Source organism: Abramis brama, assembly GCF_963993115.1.
Source record: "Abramis brama genome assembly, chromosome: 15".
Taxonomy (NCBI): Eukaryota; Metazoa; Chordata; class Actinopteri; order Cypriniformes; family Leuciscidae; genus Abramis; species Abramis brama.
The window spans coordinates 10,777,418-10,791,638 of NC_139977.1; the positions used below are offsets into that span (position 1 = coordinate 10,777,418).

Consider the following 14,221-nt stretch of genomic DNA (forward strand, 5'->3'; position numbering starts at 1 on the left):
CTGAAAATCAAGTGGTGACCTGACACAGTACCAATGTTTAGCGTAAACAAAGTAAAGATAAAAATCAAAAATTGAAATGTTTTAATATTTTCATGAACTGTATAAACCCAACAGTGTACAAAAATGATTGGGATTTGAGAAATCATTGAGTGCTGAGCATTAAGACTCAAAGTGCCTGTACCATTATTTGCATACTTGTTTATTATTTAATTTTAATTGAATTGAAAATGTCCAAACTGCGATCTTGACTTTTTTTCTTGCTAGCGTGACAAAGTTTTGTTAGAGTTTGCACTGTGGTGCGACCACCACGATGCCCGACTGATAAGAGCTGCCATTTCTGTTGCATATGAGAAACATCAAACGGCAAACGAAAGCATAAAGAAACCGTGCTTCATGCTTCTTCAGCGCGGACAGTTTATCAGCTTTTCGTAGTTTATACTAGACAGCGCATCGCAAGCTCACAACAGTTTTACTCGTGGACCAATCTCAATCACATGACACCGTTACTACACAGCGCTGGGTGATCCAGTGAGAAAGTGTTTGGATTCACAGCAGTATTAATAACATTACTGCAAGATCTAAAGAGAAACATTCAAATTCAGTGCAGAATTCTCTGTTATTAACCATATCAGGTCAAATAGTGCTGACCTGGAAACCAGGAGAAACATTGTACCATAAACTTATGAGTTATGAAAGGCTTTTCAGTCCACAAATGTAGTAACGCTAACTGTAATCATGGTATTGTGGCAGAAATAGTAATTTCAGGGTCCGTACAACCTATTTAGAGTGAAATTCAAGCACTTCAAATGTTTGTTTTTTTTACTTTATTTTTATTAGGGCTGGGTATTGACACAAATTTCACAATTCGATTTCGATTCACAAAGCTTGCAATTCGATTCGATTTCGATCACGATTCGATTCGATTCAATATTGATTATTTTGGATATCAGGTACAATACATTGCAAATTTTCTCAAGGAAAATATATCTCTTAACTATTATTGTAAACTATGGGAGTCAGTTGTAGCCTATAGACTTCATTAGCCTACTATAATATTGAAGGTAAAAATTAACTGATTTGTATACAAACACTTAAAATACACTTTTATTTATTTGTATAATAATAAAGTTATATGAAATTATATACAAATTTAAATGGTGGCTGTCATAAAGAAAACTCCAGATTTATTCAAACATGCATTAAATATTGAAGAACATTAAAAATTATAATGAATATGTAATATTGTGCATATATTTAACAAAATGCTCCTCTCTAGAGTAAATTTTTCTAGCTGAGTTTATGGTCACTGGATATGGTTTTTCTGAGGTAAATGTGACGTTACATGACATTGTTTACGAACGTCTTTCCACGGTTGAAACAGTGATTGAGCGATTCCATGTGACATGATACGGACTTCGATAAATTGTATTCTATCTCCGCACTGCGGCTTCTCTTGAGCTGAGCCAGAGCGATCTCACGCCACAGCGCCAAAACGGTAATTATGTTTTTGAATTTCGTAAGAAAATGGACGTAATTTGAAATCTGAGACTTTGTTTCATATCAATAATAACAAAGCACGAAGATTATTGCGATTTATTGGATGGGAATGGGATGCGCGCTACAATGTTCCATTCATTCATCAACTGAAAACAGGATGACTAATCGATTCTTGGGATTTAAGAATCTATATCGTTTCGTAAAAATGAGAATCGATTAAAATCGAGAAATCGATATTTTTTACCCAGCCCTAATTTTTATATAACTTTTCAGAACAAAGACAAACAGTAACAAACAGTCAACACAGTTTCATGGGTATTTACATGGAAATTATTTCAAAATGTAACATTAAATGTTATTTTTAATGTGATAAAATATAAATATAAATTTAACCTATTTAAAATGTTCTCTATAAAAATTTGTTTTTTACATGTTATTGCTTATTGTTCAGCTTAAGCTCAGTGCTTTACTGTCAAATGTGCATTTCCAAGAAATAGCCATGTAATATTATTAGTAACTGCACTTATTAATGTAAAACAATAGTCATTTTATGATTAATTACCTTTATGGTAATCTCAAAAGTTAGTCTGGAGCCCTGAATGTAATTTAATTTGAATTAAATTTTATTTTCATTTTAATTCATTGTAAAAATTTGTTTCATTTTGATATTAAAATTTCATTTTATTTAATGTAACATTTATTTTATTTTTAATTCAAATTAATTTTATTTGAATAAAAAAAAATCATTTTATTTAAAAAAATCATTTTGTTTTCGTTAATTTCATTTCATGTTTTCATTTAAAATTTCTATTTATTTTATGGACCACCAGTTAAGAACTCTCTAGAGATCAGGGTGGCCAATGGTCAACATAATGTAGATAATTATGTAAGACAATTTAATTTATGTAGTTTGTTCTGTGTAAGGAATTTCTGAAATTAAAATAATTATTTTACACAATATTCACTCAAAATCCAAAAAAAAAAAAAAAAAACACAAACAAACAAACAAAATTGCCCAAATTGATATAGAGCTCTCTCAATTTGAGACAAAGCAAGTATAGCCTAACGCAGGGTTCACCAATCTCGGTCCTGGAGGGCCACTGTCCCTGCAGAGTTTAGCTCCAACCAGCTCCAACACACCTGTTTGAAAGTTTCTAGTATGCCTAGTGAGACCTTGATTAGCTGGTTCAGGTGTGTTTAATTGGGGTTGGAGCTAAACTCTGCAGGACAGCGGCCCTCCAGGACCGAGATTGGTGAACCCTGGCCTAACGTGCCTATAATTTAGCCTTACGGTAACGTAAGGTGAGGCAGATTTCAAACCACAAGGTTTCGACTGAAACAGCTGCTCTAGACCACGTCTTTGGCCACACACCCGATGCAGTGGTCGAAATGAGTGTGATTATGATAACAGAATGCATCGAAGTGAACAGAGTGGGAATGGCCAGTGGCTGAGATTTGCATTTGCTGCTCAGGTATATGCAAAGAGACAGCAGGATTTACACAGAGGAAAATGGGAGTGTGTGGACCAGCAGCAACATAGAAGCAGTGTGTAGGAGGCTGGTATTGATAGCAATGCCGCATAAATACATGGAGAGCTTACAGCTCCTTCATAATGCTTCTGGCACAAAGCACCAAGCTTTACTGCAGAGTGCAGATTACAATCAGCATTATTGCTCTTGATACACGCTTGTTTTAATTAGAGCAGATGAGATCTCTTTAGATAAATATTTGTCTTCAGATTTACTGCTGAAAATTTGAAATGGCCACCACCATACTCTGTGGAGATGCTGTTGATTCTCATTTACAAACCCCTCATTAGGAAACTCATATGTTTATTTCATTTATTATTATTTTGTGTAGAACAAAAGGAGACATTTCGGACCTGTTTACACCTGGTATTAAGATGCGTTTTGGTCATTCTGATCACAAGTAGACGAGGGAGACACGTTCCTGTTTACACATTTAATTTTGTGGCTGTTCGAACGCATTCGAAAACATGACGGAAGGCAGAGCGCTTGGAGAAAATATCTGCAAGAATTTATGAATGAATGAATTATATGAATGTATCTCAAAGGGGGATGGCATTTGCTTTTCATCTTCCCTCCGTGTAATGCCCAATTAACTAGTGTTTATAAGTTTTGTTTACAAAGGTTACCGGGGAAACGGTATATTTCTGCTGTTCCATAAGCGCCACCTACTGTCAGAGAGAGGATTTACATTTTTATTCAGCCTGTCTGCTGTTTTTGTTCAAATCAGAGCCATTCAGATCAATGTGAAAATTAGATTTTTTAATGTACATTTTAACTGTTAGATGGAAACTAAGCTAATATGCATTCAAAAAATTTGGATAATAAGGAAGCCTATTTAGAATTGTTTATGGAACAGATAAAATGCACATTATTTATAATTTTGACATCCTTTTCATAAAAATGATTTATGTGAGGTTGAGGCTGAAAGGTTAATCATTTTATGAAACTTTTATATTTTTAATCAAAGCATGTTATGTACTACACGTTCAAATAAATATGTTTTAAATCACCCAACCAATACTTTTGGTTCATTAAACATCTGGCCATCATTGTTAGTTATTCTTTTAATGTTTATCCAAATAGAAATATTATAAACATTGGCCCCAAAAAGTATTTGGACTCTTAAGCCACACTTAAAAATATCAGAATTTCACTGCATTAGATACAAAATATCAAACCAAGTGGCATCTGCAAACAAATTATGCTACAGCTTTTATCAAAAAGTCACTTTTAATGAGATACTCTTCAATTATTTTCAACTAATTGGTCTTGAGGTCATTTTTTAACAATTAATCTATTGCTTCATATTTTAAAAAGCCTAAATTTACCGATTAAAAAGTATATTTGAGCTCTATTTCTTGAAAATAATTGCATTTTGATATTTTGTTATATTGTGGCATTGTAATTGTGGTGTAAGTGTTCAAATCCTTTTTGGAGCCACTGTATTTGATTACGTCATACAGTTTAGTGTCATAAAAAAACAATTTATCACAGACTGGCTATGTTTACATGCACAACTTTTGTTTCCGAATCCGGAGTAGTGTTTACGTGAACGCTAAATTAAGTGATCAGGTTGATGTGTGCATTTATGTCACAAGCTTCTGATCACAATTAAGTTTTTTGACATGCGCACACTGCAGGAATATACAGAGTTTCCCCGCTGTTTGCACATACTATTCTCTTACACTTACACTACTGCTACTTTTCTTAAGACTTAATATTTATCTTAATATTGAGGGGAATTTTAGAATGACACGACAGTCATTCATGACACTTCATTCAACAACTACAACAGCTCGTTCCGTACGTCATATGTCATTATGCCATTTCTAAGTCATTGCACGTGCGCAGTACTTTCCAGTTTCGGTTTTCAATCCGATCAAGTGTTTACATGCCCTATCGAATAGATCAGAAAAGGAATAACCCACCCCTTCACAGCCAGAATTTCATTCAGATCGAGCTCAATTGGATCGATTAAGGCGTTTACATGAAGGCTTTTGAGTCGTCAATCCGATTACAAATGGATTTGGTTGCATGTAAAAGTAGAATGTGTGGTGTACAATTTTGTTCAGTGGTTTGCATCAGTGGGTTTCTGATTGACTACTTTAAGCTTTTGTGATGAGTTTCAAACTGTCTCAGTTGTAGCCAGTAGACTGTGAGTGATTGTATGTTGTTAATAATTGATTATGAAATGGGACCGCTTTATCTTCCTCTCCTCCCCTATATGGGGTGTACTTCAATTATACAACACTATTAAGAACCTTAAAAACAAACCAGGTTTGACCCGCTATGCCCATTTTATGGAAATGATTAAATGAGCAGTAACATAGTTTCATTCATACGGTCACAAGGCTTCCTTTGAGTGTACTTAGTCATCAGAAAAGATGGAGAGATTGGCCTTTGTAACAGGGTCTCGCTCTGTCACATTGTTAATTTTAAGAGGGGTTTAGTGACCTGTTAGTGAATGGTTAAATGAGTTAGGAGATGGGAGATAATCACAGTGAGCTTCTATTTAAAGTAAAAATAGAATTGAAATTGATCCAAGTTAGTGTATTAGTACACAATTCGTCACTGCATGTTACTGAAACCAAACATTGTGATGTAAGGCTAAATTACGACTGTTTTGGAGCAAGAAACTAATATTCATGATGCTGTCTAATTTTCATGTCAAACAAAAAAGCACTCCCTGCATCGGACCAACCAACACAAGTTTCGAAAACGAAAATAGGGAATCGATTTTAACGGCCTTCTCTCGGAGCGCGTCCAGCTCGTCACTACAGTATACACTCGCAGCGAACGCGCGTCACACAGCAACTGCAGGTTCTGACACACACACACACACACACACACACACATAGCCTATTTCTGCATAATATAGTGCATAATATGTAGCCTTCAGTAATGCTTTTCATTGATGTTATGGCAGTCCACATTGCTGACTTGTGCGCCCTCTTTACGGTCGTCCTAATGCCTGTTTAGTTGTCCGTGGATTTGCCTATATTTGGCGTTGAAAACGGATCAACGCCAAATATAGGCAATTTACTAACGATTCAATGAACACTTAACCTATGTCTCAAAAATCGAACAGGATTTATTTTTCACAAAAGTGACAGCCCTATACGAGAGGACACCAAAGTTGCAATATGTAACATTTGTTCTGCAAAAATCTCCAAAATTGTGGATTTTTTTTGCACAACTTTTAAAAAACTATTTGATTTGATGGAACATAAAACTTGAAGAATAATATTATTTGGTATTATTATTTATATTTATTGTTAAAAATATTTTATGTTTTGTTATGTAACTGTTAATAAAATTTGATTATTATATTGTGATTTTTCATTTCAGATCCATTAAATTCAAGCAGTATATATACGTTTTTAAAAGAAGCCATTTTCGGCTTCAGTTTCGGTTTTCGGCCAAGAGCATCCTAAATTTTCGGTTTCGGTTTCGGCCCAGAATTTTCATTTCGGTGCATCACTATTTTGTAGCTTTAAAATGAAAGTAGCTGAATAACTTTTGTAAGATTATTTTGTATTTAATTTATACAGCAAATACTATGCAGTGTTATTTTTCATTTGATAAATTCAATTTCTGTAGCATTTCATACCTGAATACTACTGTTAGACTTAGACCTACCTGAAAAATCTTTACCACTGTTTATTTCATTTGCATCTACGTTCTATTGTACTTATTTGTGCTATTGCATGTAATCTGTTTGTTTGTTCTTATTTTATTTAACTTGTCTTGAACTACATTTGGTTAAATGTTGCATATGTTAGGCTAGTAGTTTTTGCTGTGGTATGGTAACATGGTGGCATGATAACAACCTTACTTATTAAAATACAAGTTTACATGAGTCAAAATCAGTAAAAACAATTTGATTTCATGCTGACTTCAGGGTGGAGTTTGTTTGCTGGTTCAACAAGGCAAGGAAAGTTTATTTATATAGAACATTTCATACACAATGGTAATTCAAAGTGCTTTACATAAAATAATCAAAAGAAATAAGAATAATTAAAACAGTTGAATAAAAAAGTAGAATAAAATACAGTACAAACAGTCGGACGAACAGTGGCACAGTGCTCATTCAGTAAATGCACAGCTAAACAGATGTGTTTTGAGTCTGGATTTGAATGTGACTACTGTAGGAGCACATCTGATCTCTTCTGGAAGCTGGTTCCAGCTACGGCTGGCATGATAGCTAAAAGTGGACTCGCCATGCTTAGAGTGAACCCTTGGTATTTCTAGCTGATATGATCCTAATGATCTGAGTGATCTGTTGGGTTTATATTCAGTGTGCATATCTGCAATATATTGAGGTCCTAGGCCATTGAATGATTTATATACCAGTAATAATACTTTAAAATCAATCCTAAAATGTAACTGGGAGCCAGTGTAAAGACCTGAGGACTGGTGTGATATGTTCATATTTTCTGGTTCTGCTCAGCGTTCTGTATGAGCTGCAACTGTCTTATGGTCTTTTTGGGAAGGCCAGTGAGGAGTCCATTACAATAATCCACCCTGCTGGTGATGAAAGCATGCACAAGTTTCTCTAAGTCTTGTCTGGAAACAAAGCATCTAATTCTTGCAATATTTTTCAGATGATAGTATGCTGATTTAGTTATTGCTTTGACATGACTATTGAAACTAAGGTCTGACTCCAGAATCACACCGAGATTCCTGACTTGATTTTTAGTTGTTTGACCCCTAGAGTGAAGGTATGCGTTCACCTTCAACTTCATCTTTGTTTCCAAACGCAATGACTTCAGTTTTGTCTTTGTTTAACTGAAGAAAGTGTTGGCACATCCAACTGTTGACTTCATCGATGCATTGGCACAGGGAGTCAATGGGGCTGTAATCGTTAGGCGATAGGGCTAAGTAGATCTGTGTGTCGTCTGCATAGCTGTGGTAAGCAATTTGGTTCTTTCTCATTATTTGGCTCAGTGGGAGCATATACAGGTTGAACAGGAGTGGTGCAAGAATTGAGCCTTGAGGGACTCCGCATGTCATGGATGTCCACTCAGACTTATGGTCACCTTTACTCACATAATAACCTCTCCCATCTAAGTATGCCCTGAACCATTTTAGGACTATCCCAGAAAGCCCCACCCAGTTTTCCAGCCTGTCAAGAAGTATGTTGTGATCGACAGTGTCAAATGCAGCACTGAGGTCGAGTAGTACCAGCACTGATAATTTCCCTGTATCAGTATTTAAGCGAATATCTTTTATTATCTTTATGAGCGCTGTCTCTGTGCTGTGGTGCGGTCGGAAACCAGATTGAAAATTGTCAAAGTATCCATTCGAGCTTAAGAATGTTTTCAGCTGATTGAAGACAACTTTTTCAATGATCTTGCCTATGAAAGGAATATTTGAGATCGGTCTATAGTTGCTTATTATGGTCTTATCCAGATTGCTCTTTTTCAGGAGAGGCTTGACAACTGCAGTTTTCAGAGAGTTTGGAAAAGTCCCAGAGAGAAGTGAAGAGTTTACCACTTCTAGAAGATCTGCTTCTAAACAGTTTAACACACTTTTGAAAAAAGATGTGGGAAGTGCATCAAGAGCGCAGGTTGATGTTTTAAAGGTGCTAACTGAACAGCTTCGGCGTCAGTGGAATGGTTATATTACTTATTTCGGGTTGAATGGTGGTGGTTTCGCACCCCCCTGGTGCCCGAGAGCGGAAAAAACTCACTTGCAACTTTGGGCCGGCGGGTCGCCGTCAGGAAGTATCACGTGATATCAGGTCTCGCGATGTAACGAATTGCTTGACGGCACTGCACATGTACACGCCCCCATTCAAGCACCGGCTAGCTATAAGCAAAGGGCAACGATAGATTGAGTTATGGCTGAGCCTGTAAAAAAGAAGCAGAAAGCTAGGAAATCTTTGTCGGAGGACCAACGAAAGAGGAAACGGGAGACTGACCGAGCAAGAAGTCAGACTCGAGTAAATATCGGACCGGCTTTTTCAGAATGGGGAGAACAGAGAGAAACAGAAGCCTGCAAAACGGATGCTGGCTTGGCCTTCTTGCTGTTGCACTTGCAAGTATCTTTGAATTTAAATTTCAAGTAATTGTGACCTCATGATGTTTGCTATTGTCTGTAAAGGTTTTTATTATGATCGCTGTCTGTTACGGGCTTACTAGTACGCTAGATACTATAACTTTGATGTTAGCATTGTCATTAGCAAACACGTTTGATTTCTATAGTTGTTTGGCCGTTCCTCTGTTGGTTTTATTTGTGTAACTTACACTTTTATTTATGTCACTAAGTCAACGCGTCTGATAATAGGCAATAAACATGTTGCACATATCATGATTGAGCTAGAAAAAACGTTCTGATGTTTTCTTAGACAAGCAAAGGTAAACCGTCATTCTACCAGATGAACTTATAGACCTTGCTAATATAACTTTAGACAAATATTAGCCTCTGATATATATATTTTCATCAGTTGGAAAGAAAATATTGCTTTACTTGCCTCGGTAGACATAACTGGTTTTGAAATAGCCGGTTCCTCTGCTCAGCTGGGTTGACAGCTGATCAGCTGGGTTGCTCGTGGCGAGGGGGGAGGGACAACAGTTCGTTTTTACAACAGTGTTTGAAAGCATTTACTACCAGACACTAGGGGGAGCTTCGTAGAGAAAAAACACTCAGGCTTGCCTGGTGTCCCTTTAAGGTGCTGTACGGTTTCTTTCAAAATTTTGCCATCAATTTCTTTGAAATCAGACATAGTGACTACTTTCTCGGGTTGTGGTCTGATCTCAGCACAACTCAAGATATGCTGATCACCTTTCTGATATTATTGATTTTCTCAGAGAAGAAGGAAGGAAATTCATTTGGGGCGGGGGGTGGGGGGGTGTCAGTCTCTCTACAGTAGCAAAAAGAGTGCTGTTTAAGTTGCTGTTTATAATATTCGAGAAGAAAGTCTGTCTAGCTTTGCCTAGATCCATATTGAAAGCATGGATGCTGTCTTTGTAAATGTTATAATGGACTACAAGTTTTGTCTTCCGCCACATGTGCTCTGCTTTTCTGCAATTCTGTTGAGTTTCTCCAAGGTGCTTTATGTCTCCCACTCTTCTTCCTGACTTTCACAGGAGCAATATCATCAATTACACTTTTAAATTGCAAGGTTAACGTCATGCTAAAATCTCCAAGAGCATTTGGTGATATTAGACTTTAATTTGTCATTGTTTAGCTAGTGGGGCAATTTGGTGATAAAATCAAATATACAGCCAAGGAAATATAGTCAACATCATAAACCTAAATTGAAGGCTCATTTACAGTTGCAGTGGTGGCTCACAAAAGCCATATAGACAGAAGCCCACTGGAGCCTGACATGGAAACCATGGCCCCATGGATATATACACACAATATACAGTGTGTGTGTGTGTGTGTGTAAATGTGTATGTATGTATGTATGTATGTATGTATGTATGTATGCATGTATGTATGTATGCATGTATGTGTTGTGTATACTGTATATATTAGTAATGTCAAAATTAACACGTTAACAGGCAATACTTTTTTTAGTTTAACGCATAAAAAAAAAAAATTCAACGCAATTAAAGGAGCATTCTTTTTTTTCCCGTCATCCTTTGGCTAACATTATGCATTATGATCACACTCTTATTGATGCAAATGCTTTTATACCATTCAAGCATGGTAAGACACAAAAGAGAACGCAGTGCAGTACTGGTGCGCATCTGTGAACTCCCTGTCTGTGTGACACACACACTCGTGCGCATAGAAACCCGCTTCAGACAGTGCTTGCGCGGACAAAAACACACAAAATTAGCAAGCACTAAATTAGTATTAGCATTAAATTAGCTAAATTAGCATTTAAATTAGTTAAATGAAGTCTTAAATGAACGTAAAGAGAAAATGGGATGCGTGTCACATCCGTGTCACGTGCGGCAGGTCTTAAAGTGACAGCAGCGTATAAAACCTGCTGATGTCTGTCATTAAAAATAGTCAAAGTACAAAAAAAAAAGAGAAAAATCACTCAATGCTCTTGACCGAATAACTTTTGTAGCATTAATAATGATTAATCTATATTTAATTTATCATTTATGCAGTGAAGACTGTGAAGTGTTTGATAAATTTATTCAATGTCTGTATAGGCTATTTCCTACTTGTTAGACCTATCTGAAAATCTTAAAGCACTGTTTACAAGGTTACATGGGTCAAAAACAATATGAAAACAATAACTCTTTGTGCATTTTGACAGGTCAAGTAAAAATCTGAAACGGCCTGACTAGGACAATTGAAAAATTGAGGGGCACAGGTAAATGTGACGTTTATTATAATGAGTTTGTGTGAAGACTGTTATAAATTCACTTAAATTAATGACAGCATTCAATTATACTGTAATGCTGAATGAATGCCTATAATTAATGGCTAAAATTGAGAAATAAATATTTTCCATATAGGGACATCAGTAGCAGTATTGGTATCAGTGATACTGGCCTTTCACAAAAATGAAACAAATATTTAAAATATAGGCTACTGTCTTCTTTATGTTGTTTCTGCATTAATTTGTAGATTAAATGTCAAATTATTACAATATATATAAATATATATATATAAAAAAATGTTAGACGTGCTAAATCGCGATTAATTACAGAAAGATTTGCGATTAATTATTGAAATTTGTTTTAATCGATTGACATCACTAATACATGTATATGTATGTATATGTGTGTGTGTATATATATATATATATATATATATATATATAGAGCGCCTTGGCATGGATGTATGTTGAGTTGGTTAATTTTTGTCAAAAATCTAATCTAAAATTGTAAACGGGTGGATTATAATGTGCTACTGGGCATGTTGTCATTTGCTGTGGAGGTTGTTTTTTGGTTCCTTGCATTTTAAACATGGAAGCTGAGAGCTTCCTGAGGTGCCAGGCCAAGCGGCTGTGCTTTAAAACGGAGAAAAACGGCTGAACATCTGCTGTTGTCTGGCCTGAAGTGCCATGTAGACATTTCTAAGCTTATGAATCGATGGCAATAAAATAGACACATTCTCGTACAAACAATTCAAACATGACCTTTGACAAAAGTCAATGCAGACATGTTTTCTCAATTCCACAAGGTGATGTCACACAACAGGGCGAAAAATTCCCAAGGCTTTCCCGAATTACCTTTTTCAGGAAATGAATTCAAAACACAACAATTAGACAAGACTGAACAAGCTTGGAAACATTGTCTTGCGCAAAGATGTGAAAAATGGTCCTGCATTATTTATCCATGTTTATATCTTGTCGTGATTGCCCTTTAAAACATTTCAGAAGTATACAACAATTATAGTCAACCCATTTTACTTCCATAATGATATATTTCCATGTGAAACAAACAAACAAAAAGTACTTGTTTTTAATCCTTGGAGGAATGGATCATGAAAATGAGCGTTGAATGGAGCCAGACCTGATTACCAGTTTGCAGTTGATTGTGGAGAGGAAGAAAATTTCATCCCAGGAATTGAATCATATGAACAATAAAGATCAAGGTCATTGAGAGCATTTGAAAATGTAAATATGACAATAAATGTCTTTTAAGTGGTCACATTATACCAAATAACGGAAGCTAAAATGATTAGTTTAAACATTCGCAGATCTATGGTTTATTATATCAGTAAGCAACACTAATAGTATCAGTAGCATAACACTAACAGATTAGCCTGCTAGATTAGCATCCTTCTAGATAGCTAGCCTGCTAACCATTAGCTGATTAGCCCACTTAGTTTACGGCAAAGACTATAGAACAACACTCCTATTGTTTTGAATGGGGAAAAGTGCAACGCTCAATATGACGGAATAATTTCAAATTATTTCAAATATGAAATTTAATCGTGAGCTTGGTGAACAGTTTTGGAGAATTTTATGTTTCCCCATTCAAAGAGATAGGAGCTGCACTTGCATGCCCGAGAGGCGTTTCAAAGATGGTCGCCGAGTGAATCTTAAAAGGACTTTGTTCACGGTTAACCGATTAGCCTGTTAGCATAGCATACCTTTAGACAAACAGCCTTCTAACTTAGCCGTCTCAATCAGCTCCCTACTTCAGTAGGCACTGATCAGAGAGTCGATCATTTTAAAGGCTGTCTCAATCGTAAAATCCTTTCAGTGCTCTGTAACATTTGATCCCAGAAAAATCCCACAATGCACCACAAAAAACAGGGAGCATCGATGCTCACTATGCTCCCTTACCAGAAATTACTTCACATTTCTGAAGTGCGAAAAATAAAACTCAATATACATGACACGCAATAGAAGATTTGAAAAGACAATACGTTTTTAAATTATATGAAACATTAAACACACATTTGAGAGAATGATTCAATTACCCATTTGTAAAGACAGTCACTTGGTTCATTTCAGAATAAATTAGCCGTATTGAACAAATCTTTTGAATGAATGATTCAATGACTCACTCATTAATACAGGGAATTGCTGCCACTTAAAAAAAAAAAAATTTGGTATTTCAATATACAGAATTGTATTTTTAAAACAAATCTCATTGTATTATTTATGTAATTGTCATTACAAGGTAAATGCATTTATGCCACCTCTGAGCTGCATTAAACAGTCTGTGACAATCAATACATCTAAATGTCACTTCAGTGCAAAAATGCTTTTAGTCAATAATGATAACTTAAATAAAGATGATGATTTAATTTAATTCATAGCAGCCCTATGTGTTGTTTCTAATTGGACGAATAGATTACATGTATAAATTTGACATAAAATATGACATGCATTTAATAAGGTTAAAAAAAAGGTCCTTATAAAGGTTAACATCCCTTTTATACTAGTAGTCTAAAAGAATAGTGAAGTTGCCATCTGGCCGTTTGTTAACATACAATAAAGAGTCATTTCAGAGTCAGCGCAAGCTCTTAATATTTTGATGAAAGATTACCAGCACAACCTTTTTTTTTCTTCTTTAAAAAAACTGAAGAAAGCAAATGGCTGAAATTCTGATTTGTCATTGAAACTCTTAATGACTGGTTCTTCATGCTAATAAAAGTAACTCATGGTATTTGGTTTATTAGGATGTTTTGACAGTTATGAAATGTACATAATGTTCTTTTGCACAATTCACTGTGAGGCACATCATCAAACATAAAACCTGTAAGAGAATGCTTCATTATTTAGGGACAGACTTGTCCGTAAGGAACATTTTGATATAATACTGCTG

The 14,221-nt window shown here is 35.5% G+C and overlaps 1 protein-coding gene across 1 annotated transcript in view; it reads right to left on the reverse strand.

Annotated features, from left to right (window-relative positions):
• The window catches only part of grk6 (G protein-coupled receptor kinase 6), a 72,732-nt gene that overhangs the window by 25,967 nt on the left and 32,544 nt on the right, over window positions 1-14,221 (reverse strand). The window lies entirely within an intron of this gene.